Below are 7,399 nucleotides of genomic sequence, written 5' to 3' on the forward strand. Positions count from 1 at the left end.
GTGTCCCACAGAGAGAGAAGACAGTGTCCCACAGAGAGAGGAGACTGTGTCCCACAGAGAGGAGACAGTGTCACAGAGAGAGGAGACAGTGCCACAGAGAGGAGACAGTGTCCCACAGAAAGGACACAGTGTCACACTGAGAGGAGACAGTCAGTGTCACACAGAGGAGACAGTGTCACACAGAGAGGAGGCAGTCGGTGTCCCACAGAGAGGAGACAGTGTCCCACGGAGAGGAGGCAGTCGGTGTCCCACAGAGGACAAAGTGTCACACAGAGGAGACAGTGTCACAGAGAGGAGACAGTGTCACAGAGAGAGGAGGCAGTCAGTGTCACGCAGTAGCTGTGATTTGTCCCGAGTGTTCCCGTGTGGGAGGCGGGGTCCCCACATGGTGAGACCACACAAGGCATGCTGGGAGAGCGAGGGAAGCCGCCATGGAAGTACCCTGTGTCCATCACCTAAGGATGCAAAGACGCAATGAGAGAGGAGCCATCGGGGCAGCGGGGGCTACAGGCTGGCGGGAGTGAGGGAGGAGCAGGCAGGAGGCTGTGTGGCCCTCCCAGCTGCCCGGGCACCTGCCAGCGTGCCGACAGCGGCGGGTGCTGGTGTGCCTGACCGCTCCCACCAGCAGGCTCCAGAGAGCGCCAGGCCACTGCAGGAGGGAAGGTGCAGCCGCTCGCCCCGAGTCCCCAGGCTTCCTGGGACCTGACACCGCCGGCCCACGTTTAGAGGCCAACGGCTTTGCTTCATTAATCTCGATAAAATCTATTATTACACATGAAATGAATGGAGTGTTTTACATTTTGTTTATTTATTTGCTTATTTGAAGGGGAGAGAGTGAGAGAGAGAGATCTTGCACCTGCTGGCCCCCTCCCCAAATGCCCACCGCAGCTGGGTGAGTCAGACCAGAGCCAGGAGCCAGGAGCCAGGAGCTCACCCGGGTCTCCCCGCGGCTGCTAACGCACCAGCACTGGAGTCCTCACCGCGGGTCCCCAGGGTCTGCACCGGGGAGCTGGGCTGGAAGTGGAGCCGGGCTTCGAACCCAGGGACTCCAATGCGGAAAGCGGGCACCAAGGGGCGACTTAGCACCAGATGCCCACTGTGCCAGGTGTTTTAGCCGCAGCCATGGCCATCACCCTCAGCTAACCCTGGGGAAGGCGTGGGCTGGGAATTAACCCAGGCTCTGCGCCCTGCGGTGAGCCCCAGCTCCTGTCGCTCCAAGAGCCTGGGCCACTCCCACCTGCCCCGGGATGAACCCATCTGGCCCCTGGCCCGTCTGCGGCTGTGGCCGAGTGACGTCAGTGTTAGCGTCTTCCACGGCAGGCAGCCCCCTGTGGTGGCGCTGGTGCTCTCCTGGGAAGCCTGGTGCCCACCTGTGCGGGGACCACGTGATGGACGGCGCCGTGCAGAGGACCTGCACGAGCTTCGACGCCGCCCGGCTGCCCGGGAGTCGGTCCTCCTCCCCTTGTTGTCGGCCGTGCAGTGACGCTGTGACACCTGTCACCTTCTGCCCCGTGACGATCTCCAAAGGCGCGGTTCCCAAACAGCTCCGGCTTGTCATTGCATCCCGGCGCATCCCCGGGCCAGCATTGGGTCCCCGGGCTCGGGCAGTGGGACGAGCCACACGGCCGTGTCCATGGCTGCCCAGCTCACGTCTGTCACTCACGGTGCCTGGAAAACCCTGAGCTACAAGGAGCAGCCCAGGCCTCAGCATCCTGCGTGGAAGCCGCGCCTGACTTCCCTTGGGTCCTCTGAGACGCAGCTCCAGGGTGAGCGATTCTGGTGGGAGCGACTGTGAGCCCTACTTTGAATGGAAGCCGTGGGTTCCAGCCCAGCCCTGGCACTTCCTGCATGGGTGATCGGTGACCGTGATGGAGAGGAGGGCTCTTGGGGCGGGGGAGCTGGGGGCCCTCCATCCTGTTGTGGACGATGGAAGCCACTTTCCTTCTGAAGCACGAAGGGGAAGCGGGCTGAGGTCACCAGGGCCCCAGGGAAGCGGCCGGTGGCCGGACCTGTGCTCCGGGCAGTGCGGCCGGCATCCGTCCTCACTGAAATGGGAAGACGGCAGCCGAGACAGGCGGCTGTTACCTGGGAACCCGGGGCTGTCCGAAGAGGGGGTCCCAGGAGGCTCCATCAAGTGGCCTTCCTCCGCCCGCCAAGTCGCTGCCAGCCCTGCCCCCACCACCCCGGGCACCCTCAGGTGCCTGGGCCGTGTGTATCCCCTGCTGGGCCTTGCTGAGCCCCACTTCCCTCCCAGAACTGGACTCCAGGGCACCCCCAGTGGCTGCCCCGCCCCCTCCCCTGGGGGGCCGTGGGGATGCAGGCCACAGCCTCCTCAGCGGCACTCGCTCGTCCCTGCTGCAGCCCCCCCTCCCCACTTTGCCGGAAGCAGGGGTCTGCGACCCACCGGCCCAGCACACCACACCAGCGGCAGGAAAAGCACCTGGTGTCTTAGCGACAGACGGTGGCCAGAGTTCCATCTACCGAAGGGACAAGTGCCTGGGGCCGGCACTGTGGTGCAGCCGGGGGTGCCGGCACCCCACGGGGCGCTGGTTCAACTCCCAACCGCTCCACTGGCTGCGCCTAGAAAAGCAGCTGAGGGTGGTCCAGGTGCCGGCCCCTGCACTCAGCTGGGAGACCGGATGACGCGCCCGGCTCCTGGCTCCAGCGTGGCCCAGCCCTGGCTGTGGGGCCATTTGGGGAGTGGATCAGTGGATGGAAGAGCTCTCTGTCTCCCCCCTCCCCCCAACTCTGCCTTTCAGATAAGTAAATAGACAAAGGCCACCCCAGGGAAACGGGACTTCTACCCACGGTCGTGTTCCGCTGCGTTCGGCAGGCGGCCAGCACCTGGCAAGCCGGAGGCTCGGTCTCCACCAACGTGGTTTTCCTATCGTGCGCCCAAGTCTCAGAGCAGCCAGGGCACAACCCCCAGCCCGGGAGGACGGGAGGCTCGCCTGGTCTTCGGAGACCCCATGTCCCAGACGCATCGCTTCAAGGAGATGAGAGAAGTCCCACTTCCTGCCTTCCCGGTCCCCGGGCGCCCCCCCGGGTCACTGACGCAGGCCTCCGCGGATCGCTGAGCTCTGTGAAACGTCACAGCCGCACGCCTGGCCCTCGGTGACGCAGAATCCCAGTGACAACCTTGCCACCCCGCACCTGCTCGTGTTCGGTGGCACCATCACAGTTCACCCCACAGCCACGCTGTCACCTGTCCCCGGTACCTCATGGTTCCTTTGGGCCTTGCCTGCAGCACTTTTTAAGAAGCTTGTCCTGTAGCAGGCTCACTGCAGGGTGAGACGTGTTCCGTACTCTGCTCTTACGAATCTGCACTGAAATGTGTTCGGGGTTTTGAAAGCCCACGTGGACCTCGGGCATCAGTTTTGAAACTCCAGCGTCAGCATTGGACGGGACAGCGTGGGCCGGGCAGGACGGAACCGAGGCTGTGCCGGCATTGCCGTCTCTCCCAGGACAGATGGGGCTGTGGGCTGAGAGGCTGCGTTCCCGGGCCTCCACAGTGGCTTCCTGGGCAGGCTGGCCGCGAGGACAGATGCACACCTGCTGGCCCCAGGTGCCGGACTGGAGCAGGGGGCCTCGGACCCTGGGGACAGAGAGCCAGGGCCCCAAGGCTGCTCCCAGCAAAGCCCAGGGAGGCGGCTTCCTTCCTGCCCTGACTCCCCCGTGGGGTCTATCTGTCCTCGCAGGCAGTGCTCTGGGCCCCCTGTGCAGCCCTGGTGCACGCCAAAGATCTGTCCTTCCTGGTGTGTGCCACGGATCTGTCCTCCCTGGTGTGTGCCGTGGGTCTGTCCTCCCTGGTGCACGCCGTGGGTCTGTCCTCCCTGGTGTGTGCCGTGGGTCTGCCCTTCCTGGTGCGTGCCGTGGGTCTGTCCTCCCTGGTGTGCGCCGTGGGTCTGTCCTTCCTGGTGTGCGCCGTGGGTCTGTCCTACCTGGTGCACGCCGTGGGTCTGCCCTTCCTGGTGTGTGCCGTGGGTCTGTCCTCCCTGGTGTGTGCCGTGGGTCTGCCCTTCCTGGTGCGTGCCGTGGGTCTGTCCTCCCTGGTGTGCGCCGTGGGTCTGTCCTCCCTGGTGTGCGCCGTGGGTCTGCCCTTCCTGGTGTGTGCCGTGGGTCTGTCCTCCCTGGTGTGTGCCGTGGGTCTGTCCTCCCTGGTGTGCGCCGTGGGTCTGTCCTCCCTGGTGTGTGCTGTGGGTCTGTCCTCCCTGGTGTGTGCCGTGGGTCTGCCCTTCCTGGTGCGTGCCGTGGGTCTGTCCTTCCTGCCTCTTGCGAGGCTCCGCCTCTCCTCCCCTCTGACCCCACCTCACGCCCCTCAGAGGAGGCCCCGCAGCCTCCAGTGCAGGAGCTCCAAGGGTAAACTGCAACAGGTGCGTGCTCCGAGCATCCGGGGGCACAGTGCACCGGTCCTGCTGGTGCTGGTGCCAGCCTGCGCCCAAGGCCCAGTCTGCCGTGGACGAGTCTGCAGGGTTGCTCTGCTGGTTGGCGATTCGTACCTGTCCACACTGAAGGAGCCGCTGCACTCACGGGCGTGCTGGAGTGACCAGGCCCTGTGGGCCGACGCCTGGGCTGTCCCTGGCTGCTACAGACCCAGTGACCCCACACACGGGGTCTGTCCCAGAGCAGGCCCCTGTCCACCCCGAGATGCCCCCGCCAGGCCTCCTCCCAGCTTCCTCCTGGTGAGGCCGGAGGTTCTCCAGATGCCAGCCAAGGCAGCCCACGGCCCGGGCTGAGGGCGCGGGGGGCCTGGGATGGCAGCCCTCAGCTCTCAGGCGAGACTGGAGAGAGCTGCAGACGTGGAAGACGCTGCCCGCTCCCACCCGTTAAAAACGCGCATGCGCAGACTTTGCACACGTGTGCTGTCTGGTTTTGCAGTACAGTGAGCACCTGTTCCGCTTCCCAGTGTAGCTGCGCACCTGGGACTGGCCACAGACGGAACCACGGGAGCACCAGCACACGGGCCGGCCGCAGCCAGGGCCCCGCAGGCAGAGTGAGCGCCCAGGGCCGCTGCCCCGGCCCCAGGGGAGACAGCACTGCCGAGTTGGATCCCCCAGGTCAGGTCCCCTCAGGCACTGTTGGCTCACAGCCCCGCCCTGAGCACCTGGCCTGCTCCCTCCGCACCCGAGCTGTAACAGGAGGCCACTGTTTATCTTCCTCATGGGAGAGGCAGAGACCGGGCGGCTGGGCGGTTTTAGGTCTCATGGTCACGTGTGCTCTGTGTGAGTGCCCTGCCCCCTGCCCGCCCCCGGGGTCTGTCCCTGGGCCTCCTGGTCAGCTCCGATCCCTGGACAGGGAGGGGGAGGCCTTCCTGGGCGGCTGGAGATGCCCTCAGCGAGTTGCAACGAGGGCTCAGACACACAGAGATCGGTTTTGTAAAGGCCACCGAGGCGCTCTGGAGTCCTGTTGAAATACCACGGCAACGTCTTCACGAGCGAGCCCCGACCCAAAGCAGGGCCCGTGGAAGAGGGCGGAGACCCCCTGCTGACTGGCAGGCGGCCCTCGCCTGTAGCAGGGCCAGTGCCCACCGTGATCTGTGGGGCGAGAGACCCGACCTTGGGCTAGCGAGGACTTTCCCTGAAAACCACAGTGGGAGGAGCCAAACCTGCAGCCAGGAAGCCCACAGGGTTACCTGAAGCCACAGACGAGACCAGAGCCACCACCTCCGCCACCCGGTGGGTAAAAGCGCCACTGGGGCGGGCGTTGTGGTGCAGCGGTTAAGCCAGTGTTCGCGACACCAGCATCCCTTACGGGCGCTGGTTCTAGCTCTGGCTGCTCTACTTCCGATCCAGCTCCCTGCTGTGGCCTGGGAAAGCAGCAGAAGATGGCCAGGTCCTTGGGCCCCTGCACCCTCATGGGAGACCTGGAGGAGGCTCCTGGCTCCTGGCTTCAGCCTGGCCCAACCCTGGCCATCGTGGCCAACTGGGGAGTGAACCAGCAGATGGAAGACCTCTCTCTCTCGCTCTCTCACTCTCTCCCTCTCTGCCTCTATCTCTGCCACTGCCTTTCAAAATCGATACATGAGACAGCACACGGGTGGCACGGAACTTCAAATGCTGCTTCTTTTCCAATCACAGATGGCGCTGGGCGCCGCTGCCTGCACCGGAGGACATCGACGTCACAGGGACCGGCGACGCCTGCATTTCCCGCGGAGCCGCGCCCTTGTCCAGCTGCCCTCAGAGGTGGAGGAACGACCACTGTGGGCGCCAGGGGCCGCTCGCCCTGGGGGCCCCTCTTCCCCCCCGGCACCTGTCCAGCGCAGGGCCAGGACGCGTCGGCCATCAGCCCTGACTGCGGCTGAGCCACAGCGTGCCGCCTGCGTGGTGAGTGCGGGGGAGGGGGTGAGAGCAGGCTCGGGCGCGAGGGCAGCGCATCTTTGTTTGAGACGTTTCCCGTTGTTCAGGGCTGCATTTAACCTCCCGAGCCTCGGAACAGAGGCACAAACACTCGCCACTAACAGGCTCCCAGGTCCGTCACACGTGTGGGTAGAAGCAAAACACCTGTGGTCGTCTGACCCTCGGAGACCGTGGCTTCACAACCTGAGGGAGGCGCTGCGGGTGCCCGGGCTCTCGCTGTAACTCTGCCTTTGAAACAAAGACACAGATTACACGCACACACATACATGCATGTGCACACACATGTGCATGCACACGCACACACACTCACGCTGGGACTCCAGCTGCCTCTGGCCCTGCAGTTGCTAAGTCGCCATCTCTCTGCTGAGCTGTGCTGTGAGGACATTTCTATGACCAAAACGACATAGCGGGTTAGATTTTCCTCTGACTTCTTTTAAACAGGAGGCCAGATCCTGTGTGAACTCTTTTAAAATAAGATTTATTGATTTATTTGAAAGGCAGAGCAACAGAGACAGAGGCGCACACATACACACACACACACACACACACACACACACACGACAGAGAGATCAATCTTCCAGCTGCTCGTTCACTCCCCAGACAGCCCACTGGCCAGTGCTGGGCCAGGAGCTTCCTCCAGGGCTCCCACTTGGGTGCAGGGCCTAAGCACTTGGGCCACGCTCCACTGCCTTCCCAGGTGCATCGGCAGGGAGCTGGATCGGAAGCAGAGCAGCCAGGACCCAGCCGGCGCCCACGCGGGATGCGGTATCACGGCTGTGGCTTCAGCTGCTGCACCCGAGGCCGGGCCCTGGGGCCAGAGCGACCCTGGGGCGAGCCCAGCACTGCCCTTCTGTGTGGGTTAGCAGGAGCCTGTTCTTGTGGCTGTGCCCAAGGGACCCCCAGTGCTCTCCAGTACCACAACCCCCCAGTGCTCTGGGGCAGACAATCCAGCCATGCAGACCCCGCCCTCTCCTGCTGTACAAAGTCACACAGACCCCGCCCCCTCCTGCTGTACAGTCACACAGACCCCGCCCCTTCCTGTT

This window comes from Oryctolagus cuniculus, chromosome 5 (assembly GCF_964237555.1).
Source record: "Oryctolagus cuniculus chromosome 5, mOryCun1.1, whole genome shotgun sequence".
Classification (NCBI taxonomy): domain Eukaryota; kingdom Metazoa; phylum Chordata; class Mammalia; order Lagomorpha; family Leporidae; genus Oryctolagus; species Oryctolagus cuniculus.